General features: G+C 37.5%; 1 pseudogene across 1 annotated transcript; it reads left to right on the top strand.

The window, feature by feature from the left end:
- Positions 1 to 5,594: 5,594 nt before the first annotated feature.
- On the top strand, positions 5,595 to 6,818 carry LOC113906376 (annotated as a pseudogene). Its single transcript, XR_003514862.1, has one exon. The product of XR_003514862.1 is annotated as a high mobility group protein B1 pseudogene (transcript).
- The last annotated feature ends 20,306 nt before the right edge of the window (positions 6,819 to 27,124 follow it).

Below are 27,124 nucleotides of genomic sequence, written 5' to 3' on the forward strand. Positions count from 1 at the left end.
ATGATGGTAAAAAATAAACTTTCTAATAAACTAAATCTGAAAGACTGTCACCAAAAAAACTGTGGTGGAGAATGCAATGAAGGCATTCTTTTGGCAGATGCATGCTAACATTGAATTTTGTATTCAATTTTATTAGATTAAATTTAAATTAAATTAAATTTTATTAAAACACAATGATGCTTATGCAGTCATGTATTGTCTATGGCTGTTTTCAAGCTTTAACTTCAGAGTTGATCAGATATTGATAAAAACCACATGGCCAACAAAGTCTAAAATACTATCTATCTAGCTTTTTGCAGAAAATACTTGTCAATCTTGATATAGATTAACAGATTGAATACAGGTATTCAGGAAAAAAAATAGAAAGCAATAAAAGACTAACCAAACAAATCTAATATCTATTAGCAATGATAATGTCTTAATAAATTTAAAATATATACTCAATGAAATTCATGATAACAGTAGTTGTATACAGTATTCTATAAATGTCATTTAAGACAATTTTTATTTTCATATATTCTATTATTTTCAGGTATTCTAATTCTTTCATATATTTATTGAATTTTGGCCTTTTTCCAAAACAATAATCAATCTCTTACTTAGTCAATCTCTTACTTTCCAAATTTGTCTCTTTCTACTATTTTTGTCCTATCACTTTGATCAAAATATTTTCAGGATATATATTTAGGTTTATAGCAATTTAGCATTTTATTTTTGCTGATATTTGATAACAACAGTTGTGAGATTATTTTTCATCTCAAATAATGAGTTTTATCTGTGATCATACTTTACATGCAGTTGTGTCTGATTTTTGTGACCCTATGGACTGTAGCCCACCGGGCTCCTCTGTTCATGGGATTCTCCAGGAAAGAATACTATAGTGATTGCCATGCCCTCTTTCAGGGGATCTTCCTGACCCAGGGATCAAACTCATGTCTCTCATGTCTGCTGTATTGGCAGGTGGGTTCTTCATAGCTAGTACCATGGAGGAATTCCCTTTATATGCTATTAGCACAGCTAAACATTTGTATGCTTAATACTTACCATTTTTATCCTGCAAGTTTCAAGCTTTCATATGCTTATATTTAAGGTATTTCTTATGAATGATTATGAAGTCATTAGTAAACAGCTTATTAAACTCTTGACTGAGGTCAGCAGACTATGTTCAACTGACTAAGTCTTGCTTGCCATTATCTTTAAAATTCAATTTTATTAAAACACAATGATGCTCATACAGTCATGTATTGTCTGTGGCTGTTTTCATGCATTAACTTCAGAGTTGAGCAGGTAGTGATAAAAACCACATGGCCAACGAAGTCTAAAATACTATCTGGCTTTTTGCAGAAAATATTTGTCGACCTTGATATAGACTAACAGATTTTAAGCTATGTATATTAGTGTATATACATTTAATATAACTATCATATTTTGGCTAAGTCTGCCATTTTATTACATGTTTAATAATTCTGCCATCTATTTGTTACTTCTCTCTCTAAACATTTTTGAATGAATGATATCTTTTTATTATTTCATTTTCCTTTCTGTTTTCTTGTTAACTGTATATTGACTTAAAATTCTTTTTGTGTTTATATGAGTTACAAAATTAATAATTTTATATAATAAAATTATATATATATCTTTACAAAAAATCATTTTATAAATTCCTTTAAATTGTAAGACATATAGATACAACTCCATTTATATCCTGTGTACCTTTTACTTACTGTTATCATGCATTTTAATTTTATACATATTTTAAGGTAGGCTAGTGAAAAAGTTGGCTTAAAACTCAACATTCAAAAAACTAAGATCGTAACATCTGGAACCATCATTTCATGACAAATAGATGGAGGAACAATGGAAACAGTGTGAGACTTTATTTTCTTGGGCTCCAAAATCACTGCAGATGGTAACTGAAGCCATGAAATTAAAAAATAATTGCTCCTTGGAAGAAAAGCTATGACCAACCTAGACAGCATATTAAAAAGCAGAGACATTACTTTGTCAACAAAGGTCCATCTAGTCAAAGCTATGGTTTTTCAAAGCCATATATGGATGTGAGAGTTGGACTATAAAGAAACCTAAGCACCAAAGAATTGATGCTTTTGAATTGCAGTGTTGGAGACGACTCTTTGAAAGTCCCTTGGACTGCAAGGAGATCAAACCAATCAATCCTAAAGGAAATCAGTCCTGGATATTCATTGGAAGGACTGATGCTGAAGCTTAAGCTCCAATACTTTGGCCACCTGTTGTGAAGAACTGACTCATTGGAAAAGATACTGATACAGGGGAAGACTGATAGCAGGAGGAGAAGGAGGCAACAGAAGATAAGATGGTTGGATAGCATCACTGACTCAATGGACATGAGTTTGTGCCAGTTCTGGGAGTTGGTGCTGGACAGGGAAGCTTGGCATGCTTCAGTCCATGGGGTCACAAAAAGTTGGACACGACTGAGCAACTGAACTGAACTGAGGTCATTATGACAGGGTAACCTAAAGAGGGCTGCTTGACATCTGTACATGCAATGAGTTTTATTATAGGATAGGAATATCAGGCTTAGAGAATCCAAGTCTTTTGGAAGTTTGCCTAATCTTTGATTTAGAGAGAGAAATTATCTTTATTGTTGTTGTTTAGTCATTAACTCTTATTCAATTGTTTTTGTAACCCCATGGACTGTACCACACCAGGCTTCTTGGTCCATGGGACTTCCCAGGCAAGAATATTCGGGTGGTTGCATTTTTCTCTCCCAGGGTATCTTACCGATCCAGGGATCAAACCCTTGTCTCTTGCATTGGCAGGCAGATTCTTTACCACTGAGCCACCAGGGAAGTCCCATTATCTGTATATACTGGACAGTAATAGCCTCTTTCCTGTGCCAAAGTGAGATGATATTTCTATTTTCAAAGGCTTTTCAGTTACAATTTGAAAAATTGTCTGAAACAATGGACAGTCTGGGCCTTACGTAATGCTATGCTAAGTCACTTCAGTCGTGTCCGACTCTGTGCGACCCCATAGATGGCAGCCCACCAGGCTCCCCCGTCCCTGGGATTCTCCAGGCAAGAACACTGGAGTGGGTTGCCATTTCCTTCTCCAATGCATGAAAGAGGAAAGTGAAAGTGAAGTCGCTCAGTTATGTCCGACTCTTAGCAACCCCATGGACTGCAGCCCACCAGGCTCCTGCATCCATCAGATTTTCCAAGCAAGAGTACTGGAGTGGGGTGCCATTGCCTTCTCCAGCCTTATGTAATAAATATGCAGAAATACAAGAGATTCATAGGGAATTAAAAAAAAAAAATCTCACCATTACCTTGATATCAAATAAGGTCTGCAGGAAGTTTCATCCAGGAAGGGACCAGACAAATCAGTGTCTGCCTGAATCTTTGAAAACAAACAACAAATACCTGCCAACAAAAAATATACAGTGTATTTGGAAAAAGATGTGCTTTAGAAATGAAGGCTTAGTAAAGATGTTCCTAGGCAAAGAAAAGCTGGGGAAGTTCGTCACTATTAGAACCGTTTTGCATGCTAAGTCATTTCAGGTGTGTCTGACTCTTTGTGACACTATGGACTGCAGCCTGCCAGGGTTCTTTTTCCATGTAATTCTCTGGGCAAGCATACTAGAGTGGATTGTCGTGCTCTCTTCCAGAGGATCTTCCTTACTCAGGGATCAAATCCTCATCTCCTGCAACTCCTGCATTGCAAACAGAGTCTTTAACTGTCTTACAAGAAAATAAATGCTAAAAAGGGAGCCTTTTAAATTGAAAGTAAAGGAAACTAAGTAACCATATGAAAATATAAAACTCACTGGTAATGGTAAATATATAAAGTCAGATTGTTGAAATATAATTATGGTATGCTTTTAACTCCAAAATATAAGTTTAAAGTGATAGCATTAAAATAAGTATAGCTTCAGTAAATTTTAATGGATGCATAATATAAAAAGATGTGAAGCATGACATCACTGGCATAAAATATGTGGAGAAGAGAAGTCTAGAGCTTTTAAATGCAATTGAAAGTAAATTGTTGCTCTCTTAAAATAGACTGTTAGGTCTAAGATTTTTATGTAAGCTTCATCATAAACACACAAAAAAGGAAAAAACCTATAGTAGATACAAAAAATTAATGAGAAAGGAATTAAAGCATACAAATACAAATAAAGGAAGAATGGATCAAAGAAACTATAAAATGTCAGAAATTAATCAATAAAGTGAAAATAATAAGTCCTTCAGTTGAGTTCAGTTCAGTTCAGTTGCTCAGTAGTGTCCGACTCTTTGCAACCCCATGAATTGCAGCACGCCAGGCCTCCCTGTCCATCACCAACTCCCGGAGTTCACTCAGACTCACATCCATCAAGTCAGTGATGCCATCCAGCCATCTCATCCTCTGGCAACCCCTTCTCCTCCTGCCCCCAATCCCTCCCAGCATCAGAGTCTTTTCCAATGAGTCAACACTTCACATGAGGTGGCCAAAGTACTGGAGTTTCAGCTTTAGCATCATTCCTTCCAAAGAAATCCCAGGGCTGATCTCCTTCAGAATGGACTGGTTGGATCTCCTTGCAGTCCAAGGGACTCTCAAGAGTCTTCCCCAACACCACAGTTCAAAAGCATCAATTCTTCAGCACTCAGCCTTCTTCACAGTCCAACTATCAAATCCATACATGACCACTGGAAAAACCACAGCCTTGACTAGACGGACCTTTGTTGGCAAAGTAATGTCTCTGCTTTTCAATATGCCATCTAGGTTGGTCATAACTTTTCTTCCAAGGAGTAAGTGTCTTTTAATTTCATGGCTGCAATCATCATCTGCAGTGATTTGAGAGCCCAGGAAAATGAAGTCTGATACTGTTTCCACTGTTTCCCCATTTATTTCCCATGAAGTGTTGGGACCAGATGCCATGATCTCAGTCTTCTGAGTGTTGAGCTTTAAGCCAACTTTTTCACTCTCCACTTTCACTTTCATCAAGAGGCTTTTTAGTTCCTCTTCACTTTCTGCCATAAGGGTGGTATAATCTGAATATCTGAGGTTATTGATATTTCTCCAGGCAATCTTGATTCCAGATTGTGCTTCTTCCAGCCCAGCATTTCTCATGATGTACTCTGCATATAAGTTAAATAAGCAGGGTGACAATATACAGCCTTGACATACTCCTTTTCCTATTTGGAACCAGTCTGTTGTTCCATGTCCAGTTTTAACTGTTGCTTCCTGACCTGCATACAGGTTTCTCAAGAGGCAGGTCAGGTGGTCTGGTATTCCCATGTCTTTCAGGATTTTCCACAGTTTATTGTTACCTATCAATAATTACTTTAAATGTACATGGATTAAATTCTCCAATCAAAAGAAACAAAGCAACTGAATTTACAGCAAATAAGATCCAACAATGTGCTGCCTACATGATTCACATTAGCTTTAACCACACAAAGGCTGAAATGAAGGAATGGAAAAAGAATTTTCATGCAAATGTTAACAGAAAGAGAACCAAATTGTCAATACTTACATCAAACAAAATGCATATATATTCAGTCAAAATTAGTCAGAAGAGAAAAAGAAGGCTACTAAATAGTGTTAAAGAGATTGGTTTATCAAGAGCATATAACAGGCATTGCAGTACATTGAGCTCCATAGAGACAGCGCCGGGGCAAGTGAGAGCCGGACGGGCACTGGGCGACTCTGTGCCTCGCGGAGGAAAAATAATTAAACATGGGCAAAGGAGATCCTAAGAAGCCGAGAGGCAAAATGTCATCATATGCATTCTTTGTGCAAACTTGCCGGGAGGAGCACACGAAGAAGCACCCGGATGCTTCCGTCAACTTCTCAGAGTTTTCTAAGAAGTGCTCAGAGAGGTGGAAGACCATGTCTGCTAAAGAGAAAGGAAAATTTGAAGACATGGCAAAGGTGGACAAGGCCCGTTATGAAAGAGAAATGAAAACTTATATTCCTCCTAAAGGGGAAACAAAAAAGAAGTTCAAGGATCCCAATGCACCTAAGAGGCCTCCTTCGGCCTTTTTCTTGTTTTGTTCTGAGTATCGTCCAAAAATCAAAGGCGAACATCCTAGCCTGTCTATTGGTGATGTTGCAAAGAAACTGGGAGAGATGTGGAATAACACTGCTGCGGATGATAAGCAGCCTTATGAGAAGAAGGCTGCTAAGCTGAAGGAAAAGTATGAAAAGGATATTGCCGCATACCGAGCTAAAGGGAAGCCTGATGCAGCAAAAAAGGGAGTTGTCAAGGCTGAAAAGAGCAAGAAAAAGAAGGAAGAGGAGGAAGATGAGGAAGATGAAGAGGATGAGGAGGAGGAAGAAGATGAAGAGGATGAGGAGGAGGAAGAAGATGATGATGATGAATAAGTTGGTTCTAGCGCAGTTTTTTTTTTTTTTCTTGTCTATAAAGCATTTAACCCCCCTGTACACAACTCACTCCTTTTAAAGAAAAAAAAATTGAAATGTAAGGCTGTGTAAGATTTGTTTTTAAACTGTACAGTGTCTTTTTTTGTATAGTTAACACACTACCGAATGTGTCTTTAGATAGCCCTGTCCTGGTGGTATTTTCAATAGCCACTAACCTTGCCTGGTACAGTATAGGGGTTGTAAATTGGCATGGAAATTTAAAGCAGGTTCTTGTTGGTGCACAGCACAAATTAGTTATATATGGGGATGGTAGTTTTTTCATCTTCAGTTGTCTCTGATGCAGCTTATACGAATAATTGTTGTTCTGTTAACTGAATACCACTCTGTAATTGCAAAAAAAAAAGAAAAAGAAAAAAAGTTGCAGCTGTTTTGTTGACATTCTGAATGCTTCTAAGTAAATACAATTTTTTTTATTAAAAAAAAGAGCATATAACAATCCTAAATATATTTGAATCCAACATTAGACTATCTAAATATTAACAGTATTAACAGAACTGAAGGCGGAAATAGAAATATATTTCTATTCCTACTTTTAACAATGGATGGATCATTGGAAGCATCGTCTGTTTTCATAATAGATAATATGTTGGGTCACAAGAAAGTTGTAAAAATACAAGAAGATTAAAAACATATCAAGCATTTTACTACCATAATAATATGAAACTAGAAATCAAATTTGAAAAATTAACCATCATATTGAAATTAAAAAATATGTTACTCAATAACCAATAAGTCAAAAGAGAAATAAAAGAGAAAGCAAAAAGTACCTTGAAACAGATAAAAATTAAATCACACATGTAAAAATTTATGGAATGCAGCCAAAACATTCTAAAAGAGAAGTTTATAGTGAAAAATTACTACAGTTAGAAAAAATTCTCAAACAACCTAACTTCATATCTTGAGGAACTGGTAAGAGAATAAATTAAGTGCAGAATTTAGCAGGTTAAAGGAAATACTAAAAAATAACTGAGCAGAAATTGATGATGTAGTGACCAGAAAGTCAATGGAATACAACTCAATAATTGTGTTTAATATAGAAAAATAAAAAACTGTTAGGTAGACGATCCAAGAAAAACAGAGGGGATTCAAATATGAAATTACAAATGAAAGATGAAATCTTACAACTGATGCAACAAAGATACAAAAGATCATAATAGACTATGCTGAGCAACTGCATGCATTAAATTGGATAACCTAGATGAATACATTTCTGAGATGAAAAAATACCAAGACAGAATCAGGAAGAAATAGAAAATCTGAACAGACCAGTAAGAAGTAAGGAAATTAAATCACTAACTCCAAATCTCCCAGTACTGCAAAGCTCAGGCAATTCTACTAAATAGTTAAAGAATTAATGTCAATCTTTTTCAAACTCTCATAAAAACACTCTCAAATCTATTTTAAAAGATCAGCATTACCCTGATACCAAAGCCAAACAAAGATACTATAAGAAAAGAAAATTACAGGCCAATATACTGAAAAAAAAAAATAGATGTAAAAATCTTCAAAAAAATACTAGCAATTCAAATTCAACAACACATTAAAATATACACCACAATCAAGTAGGATTTATCCCTGGGATGCAATTATAGTTCAACATACTCAAATCAATAAATATGATACAAAACACTAACAAAATAAAGGATTAAAATATGTGACCTTCTCAATAGATGCATAAAAACAACTGAAAAAATTCAATACCCTTCCATGATAAAAACTGTTCATAAATTAGGAATACAAAGAATATACCTCAATCTAATAAAGGCTCTAATATCTAATAATAGGAAATCTAATAATAGGAAAAGGAGTATGTCAAGGCTGTATATTGTCACCCTGCTTATTTAACTTATATGCAAAGTACATCATGAGCAACGCTGGGCTGGAAGAAGCACAAGCTGGAATCAAGATTGCCAAGAGAAATATCAATAACCTCCGATATGCAGATGACACCACCCTTATGGCAGAAAGTGAAGAGGAACTAAAAAGCCTCTTGATGAAGGTGAAAGAGAGTAAAAAAGTTGGCTTAAAACTCAACATTCAGAAAATGAAGAGCATGGCATCGGTCCCACCACTTCACAGGAAATAGATGGGGAAACAGTGGAAACAGTGTCAGACTTTATTTTTCTGGGCTCTCAAATCACTGCAGATGGTGACTGCAGCCATGAAATTAAAAGACATTTACTCCTTGGAAGAAAAGTTATGACCAACCTAGATAGCATATTCAAAAGCAGAGATATTACTTTGCAACAAAGGTCCATCTAGTCAAGGCTATGGTTTTTCCAGTGGTCATGTATGGATGTGAGAGTTGGACTATGAAGAAAGCTGAGTGCCAAAGAATTGATGCTTTTGAACTGTGGTGTTGGAGAAGACTCTTGAGAGTCCCTTGGACTGCAAGGAGATCCAACCAGTCCATTCTGAAGGAGATCAGCCCTGGGATTTCTTTGGAAGGAATGATGCTAAAGCTGAAACTCCAGTACTTTGGCCACCTCATGCGAAGAGTTGACTCATTGGAAAAGACTCTGATGCTGAGAGGGATTGGGGGCAGGAGGAGAAGGGGATGTCAGAGAATGAGATGGCTGGATGGCATCACTGACTCGATGGATGTGAGTCTCGGTTAACTCTGGGAGTTGGTGATGGACAGGGAGGCCTGGCGTGCTGTGATTCATGGGGTCACAAAGAGTCGGACACTACTGAGCGACTGAACTGAACTGAACTGAACTGAATAAAGGCTCACAGATAATTTCATAATGAATAAAATGACCACCAAAACTCCAATGGTATTTTTTCCTCAGGAATGGTTAAAAAAAAAAAAAAAAACTATCATAAAACTTATGTGGAACTACTAAAGACCCTGAATAATCACATCAATTTTGAGAAAAATGAACAAAACTGGAGCTGTCATATTGCCTGATTTCACAAAGCTATAGTAATAAAGACTATATAAAGCCTTTGACTGTGTTCAGTTCAGTTCAGTTGCTCAGTCGTATCCGACTCTTGCGACCCCAGAGGATGAGATGGCTGGATGGCAACACCACCTTGATGGACATGAGTTTGAGTGAACTCCAGGAGTTGGTGATGGACAGGGAGGCCTGGCGTGCTGCGATTCATGGGGTCGCAAAGAGTCAGACACTACTGAGCGACTGAACTGAACTAATGGTATGCATGTTAAAAATTGACACAATGGAATAGAAATAGAGTCCTGAAATAAATCTATACATGTATACATAACCTATTACAAGAATGCCTAGGAAACACATAGGGAATAGGTAGCCTTTTCAACAAATAGCTTTTGGAAAAGTGGATAACTATATGCCATAGAGTGAAATCAGACTCCTTATCTTGCACAAAATATAAAAATCAAATTAAAATTAGTTAAAGACTTAAATTTAAGACATAAAACCATAAAACTCCAAGAAGAAAACATAGGAAAAACCTCCTTGGAATTGGTGTGGCAATGAATTTTTGTGTAAAACACCAAAAGCAATCAACAAGTAGAATTACAACTCACCAAAAACCTCTGCCCAGCAAAGGAAATAATCAGCAAATGGAGGGTCAACCTTCAGAGTTGGAGAAAACATTTATAAATTCATATCTCATAAGGGGTTAATATGAAAAATATATGAGGATCTCATACAACTCACAAGCCAAAAAAAAACAAGAAACCTTATTTTAAATTTAGCGAAGTATCTTGGCTATTTTAATAATGCTGCAATAAGTATGAGAATGCAGATATCACTTTGAGACAGTGAGTTTATTTTCTTTATATAATTACCAATAAATTACTTGCATTCTCATACTTATTGCAGCATTATTAAAAATAGCCAAGATATGGGAAAATGTGATGGATAAATTGTGCACATAGGAGATATTATTCAGTCATAGAAAATAAGAAAATCTTGCTATTTTTGTCAGCATGTATGAACATGGAAGACATTATTCTAAGTGAAGTAAGCCAGACAAAGAAAGCATATACTGTATTAACTCTTAATATGTGGATTCTAAAACTGTTGAACTTCTACCACTGAAGTTACTGTGGACTTGGGGATAGGGGTAATGGAGAAATATTGGTCAAACAATACAAGAATTCAGTTACAAGATGAACAAGTTCTGGGAACCTAATGTACATTATTAGATGGATTATAGTTAATAATGACTATAGCTAATAATAGTCTATTGTATAGGTGAATTCTGATAAGTGAATAATTTGAGCTTTTAAAAAATGTTCACTATATGAGGAAATTAATGTGCTGTTTATAGTAATTATTTTTAAATGTATATGTATATTAAACCAGCAGATGTACACCTTAAATATATATAAATTTTGTTTGTCAATTATATCTCAGTAGTGCTTGAAATAGAGAAAAAGAATTAAAAAATGAAGGAAAGTTTGTCAAACTTGTTCATTAATGCAGGTGCAAAATCCTAAAGAAATATTAACAAACTGATTCTGCAAATTTAAAACTGGCAAGATGACCAAATTTGATTTATTCCAGGAAATTAAGATCAACTTAACATATAAAAATCAATCTATTCTGTTTATCCCTCTAACAGAATAAATAGAAAAATGAAATATTCATTAGATGCAGAAATCATCATTTGTTAAAAAGTCAATAACCATTCATGTTAGTATCAATAACTATTATTTAAATGAGGTAGTTTCTGAATTGACTTGAATGTGAAAGTCCAAGCCTTTAGTCTTCTTAAATATACACTGATCCTGCATGTCTGTCATAATGTTAGGAAGATTTACACTGGAATAAGCACCATGAGGCTGAATCTTATAAAAGAAGAGGTATTTTAAGTTCTTCTCCATGGGATGTTATTATTCCTTTGATGCATAACATGAAAATTAATTTCTTAGAACAGTATATCATGATCTCTATTTCATGTATTAACCAGGATTCTCTGCTCAAACTGCAGTAAAAAGAGTGAACAAAGCCCAGTGTGATCCAGGACTATCTGCAAAATTTTCCCTGGGGTTATATGAAAATGGAGCAAGTTTAATATAGGTTCCTATAAAATTATAACTGCATATAAAATAACCTGAATAATTATAAAACTTATTTCTGATACCTTAAAATGTTTAAATCCAGTAAAACTCCTATACTGAAAGGAAAGAGGAAGAAATGAATAGTTATTGTATATTTGTAACCATGATGGAAATGTGTATTACTGTGTTTCTCAAATTGATTTCTGCCTATTTAAACTGCCTTCCAAAGACAGACAGAGAAAGGGATGGAGGGAGGGAAGAAGGGAGGGAGGGATGGAAAGAGAGAGAGAGAGAAGAGAAAGAGAAAGAATGAAAGAGAAAGAGTCAAGTGAGATTTTAAAGACTTTTCAAATAAATTTGGAAAATGCCAAACATTCTATTTCTCTTGGCAATTCAGAAACGTTTTCTGTATATTTGAGATGGAGGAGTTCAGCCACAAAGGAAAGTGTTTTACTTTGTTCTCCACAATATTTCCTAAACAGAGTTGAGAAGGAATCAGAGAGCAGGAAAACAGCCCTTTTCAGTCTGTGGAAATGCTGGTCCCCCCTCCCTGTGTGTTCTCTCCTTCTGCCTCATGAAAGGGATCCCAGTAGAGAGAGCTGGTCCCTGATAAGAACAGTCACCTTTTCAAATGCCTGACTGGGTTTCTAGATGAGGGTAAGGTATTGTGTGTTTGTGTTTTGGTTTGGGGACTTTTCTGTTCCTGAGAGCTGAAACTCACCCTGATCCAGCAGGCTTTCTGAACTAAAAGCAAATGCAAGCCTACTGATCTAGGGAGTTTTGTTGCAGGAATTGGAGTTTAGTGCAGTTATTCTCAACGTGCACTGCACATCAAAACTGGAGAGTTTTTAAAAAATATTCTGACATGTAGGTAACAGCCAAGACCAAAGGACTCTGGAAAGGGGGGCGGGCATTGGCAGTTCTTAAAATCTTTCTATGTGACTCTGCAATCACCACAAGGGCTGAGAATCAGCCCTCGAGTGCATCACTTTTAACCCGGGCTGAAGAACTCCCTGTAAACCTGCTTTTTTATCCTTTGACCATTGCTGGTGTCATCAAAGGGGCTTCCCCAGTGGTTCAGCTGTAAAGAATATGCTTGCAATGCAGGAGATGCAGGTCTGACCCCTGGGTTGGGAAGATCCCCTGGAGGAGAGCACAGCAACCCACTCCAGTATTCTTGCCTGGAGAATTCCATGGACAGAACAGCCTGGTGGGCTACAGCCCAAAGGGTCGCAAAGAGTTGGACACAACTGAAATGACTGAGCACTCAAACACGCATTGTCATCAAAAGTTTAAAGGTTTCACTGTATTCTCTGTTGAAATTCCTAAGAAAGCCTAATTTACACAGATAATGAACCCTATCCATATTTACAAATAACTTTAGTCCTTGTTGTTGAAAAATGGGTTCACACTAGTATGTGTGTGTATCTGTGTGTGTGTGTGTTCAATTGTGTTCAACTCTTTGGGACCCCATGAACTATAGCCTGCCAGGCTCCTCTGTCCATGGAATTTTCCAGGCAAGAATATTGGAGTGGGTTGCCATTTTCCTACTCTACTAGGTCAAGTCCTAATTTGCTGGCCAACAGATGGGTTCTGGTTTTTGCCTCAGGGGCCTATATTTAGACCAACTATTTGTGTCTTTTGGAGTTAGAATCACAGGAGATAAATAGAATACAGTCAACCAAAACAAACAAAAATTTACATGCTCCGGTGTAAACAACAGTGTTTTACAAATAATCTATGCAGTAAACCATAGTGCAATTGTTCTTAATATTGTACATTATACACTCTCTTGGTTGGAAACTATCAACACATTCTTCATTCAAAGCATATACTTTGAAATATTTCCCACTAATATGACCTAAGCAATGATGAACCAACAGGTTCATTAATTTACTCCCAATCCAGAGAGTAATCCAATGTCAATTCAGTATAATTCATTCCAAGGTGTAGATAGGGCCAAATTTATTTTATTTTCGATTAGTTCAGAATTCAGAACATTCAGTTTTCCAGTTCCCTTCTAATTTTATTCCCAAACCTATCTAGTTTTACTCCCTAGGATTCTTCAGTCTAGGGAATAAATGTTATATTTAATTGCTACCAACAGAGCCTATATAAAATCAATGGTACAAACAGAACACTGGCAGTGTCATTTCTATTGGAAAGATCAAATTATCAGAAATACTTCCAGGCAGCATTGCAGCTTCTTAATGTAGTGATGCTGGCTGTCACTTTAAAACCAAACAATTTTGTATGATGGGTTCTGTGACAGGACTAGTGAATCTTACAATCCTTTGCATTACTCAATTGATGTACTACTGTTTGTTTTGCTACATATGAGTCTCCAGGCCAACAGTACCGTTGCCAAAAGTTGAGCCACCCTCCTCCCCTCGCCCCGACAACTAGGGGCTAAAATCTACAATGTTCCATTCCAAGCTCTGTTAAGAGCCCTCAGGAAGAACACACAGAAGTCAATTTTGAATTATTTCACCCTATTTTCTAAGGTAGAGCTTTTGCACTTTGGCACTTTTTAGTTTAGTAAATACACACCAGACTGTTAAGAAAAAAAATTGTGTGTGTATATATATATATATAGTTGCTTTGCTAATGCCTACTGTAACTCTTTCATACAGCATCCCCTCCTCCTGGTGGGTGTAGAGATTTTATATTCCACCTTATAGTACTGCCATGTTTGTTGTTGTTTAGTTGCTAAGTTGTGTACAACTCTTGTGATCCACAGACTGAAGCCTACCAGGCTCCACTGTCCATGGGATTGCCAAGCAAGCATACTGGAGTGGGTTGCCATTTCCTTCCATCTCCAGGGGATCTTCCCAATCTGTGGATTGAACTCACATCTCCTACATGCATCTTTTGCATTGCAGGTGGATTCTTTTACCACTTAGCCACCTGGGAAGTCCATCATCAATTCAGTTCAGTTCAGTCACTCAGTCATGTCCGACTCTTTGGGATCCCATGAATTGCAGCACACCAGACCTCCCTGTCCATCACCAACTCCCGGAGTTCACCCAAACTCATGTCCATTGAGTTGGTGATGCCATCCAGCCATCTCATCCTGTCGTCTCCTTCTCCTCCTGCCCCCAATCCCTCCCAACATCAGAGTCTTTTCCAATGAGTCAACTCTTCACATGAGGTGGCCAAAGTACTGGAGTTTCAGCTTTAGCATCATTCCTTCCAAAGAACACCCAGGACCTATCTCCTTTAGAATGGACTGGTTGGATCTCCTTGCAGTCCAAGGGACTCTCAAGAGTCTTCTCCAACACCACAGTTCAAAAGCATCAATTCTTCGGCACTCAGCTTTCTTCACAGTCCAACTCTCACATCCATTCATGACCACTGGAAAAACCATAGCCTTGGCTAGACAGTCATATCTATATGCAAATTCTCTTTTGGGATGCATGGTATTTCCCAAGCCACTCTACTAATGGCACAAAGCTTATTTCAAATATGTGCTATTACTAAACATATACAACTTGAAAGCTACATCAAGAGTATGGAAGAGTAAGGACAGATATAATAATTAAGAAAATAAAGCATACATTTATCAAATAAGTGAGCAGATCACCCAGAACTGAGTGGAGACTAGAACTAAATTCAGGGAAATTAAGGGAACCATTAGGCAAGGCTCAATGATGACTCACATTAACTCTACACCAAGAACAGGATTCAAATCTTCTTTATTCAGCTCATTCTGAATCATCTGTTTTTCTTTCTTTCATCAACTAAAGAATTCACTGCATATTTTCAGTGTTCTCAGAGACAGATTGCTTTGTCCAGCCTGTTTCAACTGCTAAATATTTTTGTTTTCATCAAAATACTCTATGTGCATGCTAATGAAATAGCTCAATCTTTGTCTTAGCTTTAGAACTATCTCTTGCTGAGGGTAATTAAACACATAGGAAAAAGAAAAGAGTTATAAATAATATTTGTATTCTGTATTTTACATTAAATAAAATGCTTCATAAAATCAATAGCTGTGTGAATCTCAGCATGTTGTTTTAATGAATTGGTATTTTGTTTGCTTTGTTTTTAAGCTAGTATAAAAATTAAAAAAAAAAAACAGTTTAAATCAGTCATTAAGTGTTTATATATATATATACATATATATATATATATACACATATATACTGAGCACAGTTGGAACTTCAAATTTTTTCTAACTCGACATTTCAGGGAACTGAAACACCAAGATAGTAAACATATAATGTGAGTTTACACCTATTAGCCATCCCTGCTCTTAAAGATTACTTCATTTAACAGATCAAAAGGCCAAATAATTTGATGACAATTGATAAGAACATGTACATGCACATGTATTAAGTGAAAATAATAATGAATGCTTATGCTGTTACTATGGAAAATTTGATACACAATTTAAATACAGTACAAGCTACCACAAACATTAATTTAAATTGTGCATTTCCCTTTATTTGAATAGAAACTTTCAAATGCCTTTTGTAATTTTTTAAAACCACTATTCAGTAATTAACGCATATTAGGAAACAATTCTTCATGGGTTTCCCAGTTTCTGTGCATCTTATCTTTTGTTCTGGGTGATCATGTCAAGGATGTTTGTACAGCAAACAACCTTGGAAGACAGGGCTAGTGCCTTACCCTAAAATAGAGGACAGATTTATTTATTGTCCAGAACAAGAAAGATGCTGGTCGACAGAACGGGCAGTTTGCTAGAATCCCCTGTGAGTGACACAGGATTGCCACACTCTTGTTTCCTCAGCTGGGCTGTAGAACCACCAGGGGCACATCATTCACCTTGGTGACCCCCTCATTCCCTTCACAGGCTATAGGGGATGCAAAATAGATGAACACAAATGAAAACTCTGCTGTTTCCCTCGTGGGTCAGCAGTAAAGAATCCACTTGCAATGCAAGAGGTGCAAGTTTGATCCCCGGGTCGGGAAGAGAATCAGAGCATTTTTACAGCTAAGAATAAAGATATTATGTTTATGACTAACTTCCATTTATTACAGATTTCACACTCATTACTGAGCAATAGCTTTAAATTAATACAAAGGAACTCTCATTTACAGGGACAAGAGTTAGGCGTTTAACCAGACAAATGATAAGTATGCATGGCAGAAAATATTGAAGTTTGAGAACCTTCATCTCTAGAGAAGTCCCACAGGCTTTTCATGAAAAATGCGCAGACTAGTACAGGAATTCTAAGATGGTAGCTTGCTTTTAATAAGTTACAGTAAATAGAATAATATTTTAACAAAGAGCATAATCTGGTTGGGAGGTAGTGTGGGAAAACACTGGAGAGACACGTTCTAACTTGGGAGACTAGCTAAATGGTACGGATATCTACATCATAAGAATATGGGAGGAGGAGGCTTGGGTGAGATTAGATAATTTTGAAACACTTTTGAGGTACGTTTTATGAAAACCTTCTCTGCAAAAGATTTTCCTCTCATCTATCAGTTGAGAGATGTAAAACCTGAAGGAGGAACAAGGACAACATGTACTCCTGTCCAAACTCCCAGGAGGGCACACAGCTTCCTCTTCTCTGATTTTACCTGATCAGCCCAGTTTGGATGAGACAGGCTGATGTCAGCGGCACTGTCCTGATTTCATCCCAAACGAAGCAATCAAAGGAACCCAGTCAGCACAAACGAGGGAAGCTTGCCAGATGGGAGGCTAATGGGAGGGTGGCAGGGAGCGGGCTGTGAGCTGGAATTAGCTTGTTAAGTGGGACTAAAATCCACACAAAGCAGCCTTCTAGAAGTTCTAATTCAAAAGCTACTTTTGTGTGCCTACACTCTCATCAGGAGAAAGTATGTGATCAAACTGCTCATATATTGTTGTCTATAGAGGAATTTATTTCAGTGCTGCTGCTGCTGCTGCGTCTCTCCAGTCGTGTCCGACTCTCTGCGACCCCATAGATGACAGCTCACCAGGCTTCCCCATCCCTGGGATTCTCCAGGCAAGAACACTGGAGTGGGTTGCCATTTTCTTCTCCAACTCATGAAAGTGAAAAGTCAAAGTGAAGTCACTCAGTCGTGTCCGACTCTTCGCGACCCTATGGACTGCAGCCCACCAGGCTCCTCCATCCATGGGATTTTCTAGGCAAAAGTACTGGAGTGGGGTGCCATTGCCTTCTCCATATTTCAGTATGTTGTTATTAATAATGAAATATGACAGAGTATTTTAAAATGTTTTAACAATCCAATTGAATTTTACCTTGAATTTTAAGTTAGTGGTTTAGTTGCTCAGTTATGTCCAACTCTTTGCAACCCCATGGCCTTCAGCCCACCAGCCTCCTCTGTCCATGTTATTTTCCAAGCAAGAATACTTGAGAGAGTAACCATTTCCTCCTCCAGGGGATCTTTCCCACCCAAGGATCAAATCTGGGTCTCCTGCAATGCAGGCAGATTCTTTATAGACTGAGTAACATTTGCTCCTCTGAAGGGCTTTTCTTTTCTCATCAGTACCTTAAACTTAGTGGAAAGCTAGAAACTCTAATGACAATGGTTGAAATATACAGTAATATAATACTTCATTATATTTCAATTTAAAAATCAAACCTATGCTGTTTTAACTTCCTTCAGTTTCCCTATAAGTTCATTTATAAAATGCATCCTTTTACACTTATATTATGCATTAAAATGAATATTTCATGAGTGAGATCTGGCCTTTGTGGCATTCTATACAAGATATAGGATTGCGACCCACTCCAGGATTTGTGCCTAGAGAATTCCATGGACAAGGGAGCCTGGTAGGCTACAGCCCATGGAGTCACAAAGAACCAGAAAGAACTGAGTCACTGTCACTCACTCACATACAAGATACGGTACATAGAAGGCTTCATTTATCAAATACTTTTAATTTTTTTCCTACTTTTTATTTAGAGAATAAATAAATCAGTAAGCAATTATTTTGTAATACTGTCTGTCAGGCTCCAGGATTATTTGTAAGTATGAATAAGGATAAGCCTAAGCTGATCCTAACAGCTTGGTTGAACTCTTGGAATTGGGTAAGCTGTTTATTATTTTGGTTTTCCTTAAAAATATATTTGAGCTTACTTGATTCAATGTTTCTTGTCAGGATCACTGTTACTGAACACACACACCAAAAAAAAAAATACTGCTCACATTCCTAGTGCATATAAAATAATAATTACGCAGTTAGAAAAGTATAAGTGTATTCACATTATTCCATCTGCAAAAAAAAAAAAAAATGGGAAGGTTTTTATGGTAAATATACATTTTAGATCATCTTTTTATAAAGTGACAGGAAATATCTCATAATAAATTTTTTTCATAAAATGGAGGGAAATTGCATTATTCCATAGTTTTCAATGTTTTTATTTATTTCTTCTCTCTCAGCCCTCACACATTTTACAATTTATTTTTGAGTTTGCTTTGGTGTCTTAGGAGAAGACACCATTCTTGACTATTCTAGATAATGTAGCAAAAGGCATTGGTGCCTATACGTTTTGTATGTGCATTTATGCTTTATAATTTCAGTTTCATTATCTATGTTTATATCTACATCTATGAAAACAATTCAGTATCACAGTAATCCAAGTCTATGCCCTGACCAGTAATGCTGAAGAAGCTGAATGGTTCTATGAAGACCTACAAGACCTTCTAGAACTAACACCCAAAAAAGATGTCCTTTTCATTATAGAGGATTGGAGTGCAAAAGTAGGAAGTCAAGAAATACCTGGAGCAATGGGAAAATTTGGCCTTGGAGTACAGAATGAAGCAAGGCAAAGGTTAACAGAGTTTTGCCAGGAGAATGCACTGGTCAAAGCAAACACCCTCTTCCAACAACACAAGGGAAGACTCTACACATGGACATCACCAGATGGTCAATACTAAAATCAGATTGATTATATTCTTTGCCGCTGAAGCTGGACGAGCTCTATACAATCAGCAAAAACAAGACTGGGAGCTGACTGTAGCTCAGATCATGAACTCTTTGTTGCCAAATTCAGACTTAAAGAAAGTAGAGGAAACCACTAGACCATTCAGGTATGACCTAAACCAAATCGCTTAGGACTATACAGTAGAAGTGACAAATAGATTCAAGGGATTAGATCTGATAGACAGAGTGCCTGAAAAACTATGCACAGAGGTCATGACATTGTACAGGAGGCAGGGATCAAGACCATCCACAAGAAAAATTAATGCAAAAAGGCAAAATGGTTGTCTGAGGAGGCCTTACAAACAGCTATGAAAAGAAGAGAAGCAAAAGGCAAAGGAGAAAAAGGAAGATATACCCATTTGAATGCAGAGATCCAAAGAATTGCAGGAAGAGATAAGAAAGCCTTCCTCAGTGAACAATGCAAAGAAATAGAGGTAAACAATAGAAGGAGGAAGACTAGAGATCTCTTCAGGAAAATTAGACATAACCAGGGAACTATTCACGCAAAGATGGGGACAATAAAGGACACAAATTGTGTGGAAGCAGAAGCAGAAAATATTAAGAAGTGGCAAGAATACACAGAAGAACTATACAAAAAAGATCTTCATGACCCAGATAATCATGATGGTGTGATCACTCATCTAGATCCAGACACCCTGGAATGTGAAGTCAAGTCACATTCTTAGGTGATGCTTAGGAAGCATCACTATGAACAAAGCTAGTGGAGGTGATGGAATTCCAGTTGAGCTATTTCAAATCCTAAAAGATGATGCTGTGAAAGTGCTGCACTCAATATGCCAGCAAATTTGGAAAGCTCAACAGTGGCCACAGGACTGGAAAAATGTCAGTTTTCATTCAATCCCTAAGAAAGGCAATGCCAAAGAATGTTCAAACTACCGCACAAATGCACTCATCTCATATGCTAGCAAAGTAATGCTCAAAATTCTCCAAGCAAGGTTTTAACAGTACATGTACCATGAATTCCAGATGTTCAAGCTGGATTTAGAAAAGGTAGAGGCACCAGGGATCAAATTGTCAACATCCGTTGGATCTTTGAGAAAGCAAGAGAGTTCCAGAAAAACATCTACTCTGCTTTATTGACTATGCCAAAGCCTTTGACTGTGTGGATCACACCAACTGCAGAAAATTCTTAAAGAGATGTGAATACCACACCATCTTACCTGCCCCCTGAGAAGCCTGTATGTAGGTCAAGAATCAACAGTTAGAACGAGACATGGAAGGACAGACTGGTTCCAAATTGGGAAAGGAATATGTCAATGTTGTGTATTTTCATCCAACTTATTTGACTTATATGCAGAGACATCATGCAAAATATCAGGCTGGATGAAGCACAAACAGGAATCAAGATTGTCGGGAGAAATATCAGTAACCTCAGATATGCACATGACACCACAGTTATGGCAGAAAGCAAAGAAGAACTAAAGAGTCTCTTGATGAAAGTGAAAGAATGGAGTGAAAATGTTGGCTTAAAACTCAACATTCAGAATACTAAGATCATGGCATCCAGTCTCACCACTTCATGGCAATAGATGGGGAAACAGTGACACAGTTTATTTGGGGGGGATGCAAAATTACTGCCAATAGTGACTGCAGCCATGAAACTAAGAATCGCTTGGTCCTTGGAAGAAAAGTTATGACCAACTAGACAGTATATTAAAAAGCAGAGACATTACTTTGTCAGCAAAGGGTCATCTAGTTAAAGCTGTGGCTTTTCCAGTAATCATGTTTGGATGTGAGAGTTGGACTAAAGCTGAGCACCGAAGTACTAATGCTTTTGAACTGTGGTATTGGAGAAGACTCTTGAGATTCCCTTGGACTGCAAAGAGATCCAAGCAGTCCATCCTAAAGGAAATCAGTCCTGAATATTCATTGGAAGCACTGATGCTGAAATTCCAGTACTTTGGCCACCTGATGCGAAGAACTGACTCCTTAGAAAAGACCCTGATGCTGGAAAAATTGAAGGTGGAAGGAGAAGGGGATGACAGATGGCAGTTGGATGGCATCACTGACTCAAATGGACAGATATGAGTTTAGGTAAACTCTGAGAATTGGTGATGGACATGGAAGCCTAGCGTGTTGCAGTCCATGGGGTCTCAAAGAGTCAGACAGGACTGAGTGATTGAAATGAACTGAAGGAAAATCAACCAAGGGTTGGTTTAGAGCTGGTTAATGGAGCCAGTTCAGTTCAATCACTCAGTCATGTCCGACTCTTTGTGACCGCATGAATCACAGCATGCCAGGCCTTCCTGTCCATTGCCAGCTCCCGGAATTCACTCAAATTCACATCCATTGAGGTGGTGATGCCATCCAGCCATCTCATCCTCTGTCGTCCCCTTCTCCTCCTGTCCCCAGTTCCTCCCAGCATCAGTCTTTTCTATGAGTCAACTATTTGCATGAGGTGGCCAAAGTATTGGAGTTTCAGCTTTAGCATCATTCCTTCCAAAGAAGTCCCAGGGCTGATCTCCTTCAGAATGGACTGGTTGGATCTCCTTGCAGTCCAAGGGACTCTCAGGAGTCTTCTCCAACACCACAGTTCAAAAGCATCAATTCCTTGGCACTCAGCCTTCTTCACAGTCCAACTCTCACATCCATACATGACCACTGGAGAAACCATAGCCTTGACTAGACAGATCTTTGTTGCAAAGTAATGTCTCTGCTTTTGAATATGCTATCTAGGTTAGTCATAACTTTCCTTCCAAGGAGTAAGTGTCTTTTAATTTCATGGCTGCAGTTACCATCTGCAGTGATTTTGGAGCCCAAAAAAATAAAGTCTGACACTGTTTCCACTGTTTCCGCATCTATTTCCCATGAAGTGATGGGACCGGATGCCATGATCTTCGTTTTCTGAATGTTGAGCTTTAAGCCAACTTTTTCACTCTCCACTTTCACTTTCATCAAGAGGCTTTTTAGTTCTTCTTCACTTTCTGCCATAAGGGTGGTGTCATCTGCATATCTGAGGTTATTGAGATTTCTCCCAGAAATCTTGATTCCAGCTTGTGCTTCTTCCAGCCCAGCACCAAACAGCGCTTAAAATAACAACTCCAACATTAATGAATTGTTTGCCACTGGGTTGGTATTATGATCTCTCTGCATCTCAGTGTTCTCATTTTTAAAATAAAGATAATAAATGTACCTAATAAATGTCCACATCGCTGTTATGAAAATTTACTATGAAAAATAGGTATATGTATGAATGTATTATATATATTTGTATGTGTTCATGTGAGTTAAATGCTTCCCAATGTGCCTAGTGAAAGTAATCATTTATGTGGTCCTTAACTGCGGGGAGCCGCCCGTAAGAACGGGGTCCTTTGTCCGAAGGACACAGCTCTGGGAGCTGCCTCAGTCCTTGAGGGTTTGCTTGCAAACATAGCTCTCTGTCCCGCCACCCCAGAGATTAGGCGCTTATTTACTGCAGGCACCTGGAGTTCTGTGCAAACTTCTCACGCACAGAGAAATGTTATCTGGTGTAAGAAATAATAACAGGGTGCCATTCCCATGCTCTCAAGATTTCTTGTGACTGTAAGATGTATAGGCCAACCAAGAAAAAATGTCAACTGTCTTGTCTTTCTCACGTTTTTCTGTATAAATATGAGATGCTGAATAAAGTTGGTGTCAGACTGCGTCCCTTCATGGAGACGTGTCTGAACCTCTCGACCCCATCTTTGTTGTAGTCTCTTGCTTTAGTTTCTTAGCCCCGCCATGCACGTTCTCGGGACCTGATCGACTTTGCCGGCTGGCACCGGCACTTAACCATATCAATAATGTATCTTTCTCGATACCGAAGGATATTATATCCAACTGTATTATATAAATTGTTCATTCTAACTTCCTTTCAGTGGAATGTTAGCAGGTAGGGAATGTGATCTAGACTTGAATATATCCTCACTTTTCCAAATAGAGTTTTCATCAAACTACTGACAATCATTTGAAGAGGTGGCATTGAACTGTCATTTTTGGCTGCTTCATACACAAGGGCTTCCATGGTGGCTCAGATGGTAAGGCATCTGCCCACAGTGTGGGAGACCCAGGTTTGATCCTTGGGTTGGAAAGATCCCCTGGAGAATGAAATGGCAATCCACGCCAGTATTCTTGCCTGAAAAATTTCATGGACAGAGGAGCCTAGTGGCTACAGTTCATGGGGTCGTAAAGAGTCAGACATGACTGAGCGGCTTCACTTTTCTTTCTTTTCACTCAAAATGCATATGTACTATTCAGAAATTAAAGGAATACATAATAAGAAAGCATGTAGTTCTCTGGCCGGATTTTATCTTGGCTCCTGTGCATATATGGCATTACTCCTCTTCCTCCTGCTTAACCTCACCTATGTAACCTCATTTTCCACGTCCTGGTTTTAATATTTGTATTAATTCATCTAATTATTGATTGAACCCTTGCAACTGTTGGCTTCCATGGATCTTTCCCATAAGTCTATTGATATGTCCTGACTAGGCTTTGCTACCCAACCCCAGTGCCTCTCCTGAGTTTGGTACATTTTGATTTCAGTTTGGCTTTCACTTAGATGAATGTCTACTGTGATTCTTCCTCACCACCAACCCCTTATTCAACTTGGTACTTCCTGGCATGAGGTCAAAAAGTCTGAGGCATCAAATTCAAGTTTACTCATGAGAAAACAAATTATCTGGTGATGAGCTAGACAGACTAGGTATTGCAATCAAATAAGGCAGAGAGGAAGAGTTTTATAGAAGCATGTTCAAAGAAGATGCCATGTAGCTAAGATGCAGAAAAAATCTAAGAGTATATCATGGGCTAAGGCAGAGAGGCTCTCTCCTTGGTAGTGAATATTACTGTAAACTTTGAGAGACTACTTTGTAGCACATATTTTTATTTGTAAATATAATTACAGTAAGGTTAGGCTTCCCTAGTGGCTCAGTCAGTAAAGAATCTGTCTGCAATGCAGGAGACTCAGGTTCCATCCCTGGTCAGGAAGATCCCCTGGAGAAGGAAATGGCAACCCACTCCAGTATTTTTTAAACTTTATTTAGTTATTTATTTTAATTGGTGGATAATTAATTTACAATCTTATGATGGTCCCCACCATACAGCAACATGAATCAGCCACAGTTACACATGGGCTCCCCCATGCTGAACTTCCACATACAATCCCACCCCATCCCTCTAGGTTGTAACAAAGCACCAGCTGTGGGTACCCTGCTTCATGCATCAAACTCGGACTGGTCATCTACTTTACATATGGCAATGTATATGTTTCAGTGTTATTCTCTCAAACCATCCCACCCTCTTTTTTCCTGGGAAATTTCATGGACAGAGCTGCCTGGCAGGCTATAGTCCATGGGGTCACAATAGTTAGACATAACTTAGTGACTAAATCACCATCATAGTAAGGTTAATTAGGATATCTACCAGAATAGCTATAAAAATAAACCAATCTGATATTGTTATTCCTAACACCAGTTTTTACTTTTCATTTATTTTATTTATTCATTGACACAAGTTTTACATACACTGTTGTGTAAATATAAAATGCTAAAAAGCTTCAGGAGTCAACATATGAGCAATACCCTTATTTCCTCTAGGAAGCTGTTACATGTAATTAGTAAACTTCCGTCATGAGCCACCCAAAACTTTTACTTTGGCAAATATGTGAAATCAAAGTTCAGTGGATGATTTTTGCAACCAATAAGGCTTAATGTATAGTAAACCTAATTTTATAACTTTAACTTAGATAATAAAAACAGAAAATGAATGAAAAAGAGCATACACTTTCTACAGAATGTGTCTGTGAAATCATTGTAAAATGAAACATCATATTGGTTACTGATTAACTTCTCCCCTTGGATATATAAAAATTGCAAAGTTGTAACTCAATCTCTAATCATGCCCTCCATCACTTAATTTATGCAAGCTAATGCTTACTAAACCATATGAAAATACCTTGAAGTATGTTTTGAATAATCATGGAGGTATTAAGTATAAGTATGCCTGTCTTTAGAATATCTATTTTATATATTCAATTGGAAAATCTCATAGATATATTGAAAATTAGAATGGAAATAAACTAACATTGGAGGGATAATGGTGTGTATTTTAGCTGTGAACAATAGCATTTCATATCAGAAAGAGACATTTATATTTATTTCAAGTTATTTTCCTATTTGTGAAATCATTGCTCCATGCCACTCTTCATTCCTTTTTAGCCACCATGCCATATTGAAGCTGACATTTTGAAACTGGCATACACACAGACCATTTTTTAAAATTGCTATTTTTAATCTTGACATAATCTGAAAAAGAATTTTTCTGGCACTTTACTTTCTGTTCTGAAGCACACTAGTCAGTTTGGTGACATATACCTCTAAGTGTCAATTTGAAACTGAAGAGAAACAAGTGTTCAAAGGGATCCAGACTAATTTTTCCTTCTGTTCTTGAGCTTATGTCGACCAATACAGCTTTCTCTCTTTCTTGGCATGCTACTGCAATACAATTGTTTTCTTTATTTGGTATAACTAACTTTAATAAAATAAAACATGAATTTGTCACACATATTTTTAAGTTCATCAATATTTAAAATGCCTCAATAACTGTTGGGAAGATAATTATTTCAGACTCTAATATTGTTGACTTATAACTCCAGGATTCCTTCTATAGAATTTATTTTTTTTTATACATAATAGAATAATTTTTAAGAAATATATGTCAGATTATATTTCAGTACACAATAAATGGCTCTACTTTTACTTGTCTCTCTTACTGTTCTAATAAATAAATGGCAGTTTATCCCCTAGCACACTGATTAGAAAAATGCTGTTATAAATACATTTAATATATTTATTTTTAATATATGTGGATTTCAAATTTCATTCACACATATAAATTAAATTGCAATGAGGGACTTCCCTGGTTGTGTAGTGGCTAAGACTCCACACTCCCAATGCAAAGGGCCTGGGTTCAATCTCTGGTTGGGGAACTAGATCCCACATCCTCCGACTAAGATCCAGTGAAGACAAATAAAAATAATAAATTGAAAAAGATTAAATTACATTGGGACATTAATAAAGTTTGGTTTTAGCTTTCATTTATGATTGCAAATGATTGCAAACAACTATTTACCTATATTATCCATGTTGTTTATATATAGAATAATAGAGTTTGACTGGAGAAGGCAATGGCACCCCACTCCAGTACTCTTGCCTGGAAAATCCCATGGACGGAGGAGCCTGGTGGGCTGCAGTCCATTCGATCACTAAGAGTGAACACGACTGAGCGACTTCACTTTCACTTTCCACTTTCATTCTTTGGAGGAGGAAATGGCAACCCACTCCAGTATTCTTGCCTGGAGAATCCCAGGGATGGGGGAGCCTGGTGGGCTGCCACATTCTACAGGGTCACACAGAGTTGGACATGACTGAAGCAACTTAGCAACAGCAGCAGCAGAGTTTGACAGAAGTATCTAACTTACAAATGCAGATGGCTTTACCAGAGAAAACTCCCTTTACATTCTTACATAAAGTGCAAACACTACCCACACAGACATAGACATAAATCCATCCATCGAGTCTCTTCCTCTTCACTCCCTATTAGCACTCTTAACTTGGATCACCTCAAGTAGAAATAATCATCTTCTATTACTGAGGATTGTTACAGAGTATAAGTATAATGATCACCAGAATCCTCTGTGCTACAATAATTGAAGGACCAAATGAATAAGGCTTTTAAAGGATAGATATTCCAAATTTGAGGATTTCTTTGGAAGGAATGATGCTAAAGCTGAAACTCCAGTACTTTGGCCACCTCATGCGAAGAATCGACTCATTGGAAAAGAC

This window comes from Bos indicus x Bos taurus, chromosome 16 (genome assembly GCF_003369695.1).
Source record: "Bos indicus x Bos taurus breed Angus x Brahman F1 hybrid chromosome 16, Bos_hybrid_MaternalHap_v2.0, whole genome shotgun sequence".
Classification (NCBI taxonomy): domain Eukaryota; kingdom Metazoa; phylum Chordata; class Mammalia; order Artiodactyla; family Bovidae; genus Bos; species Bos indicus x Bos taurus.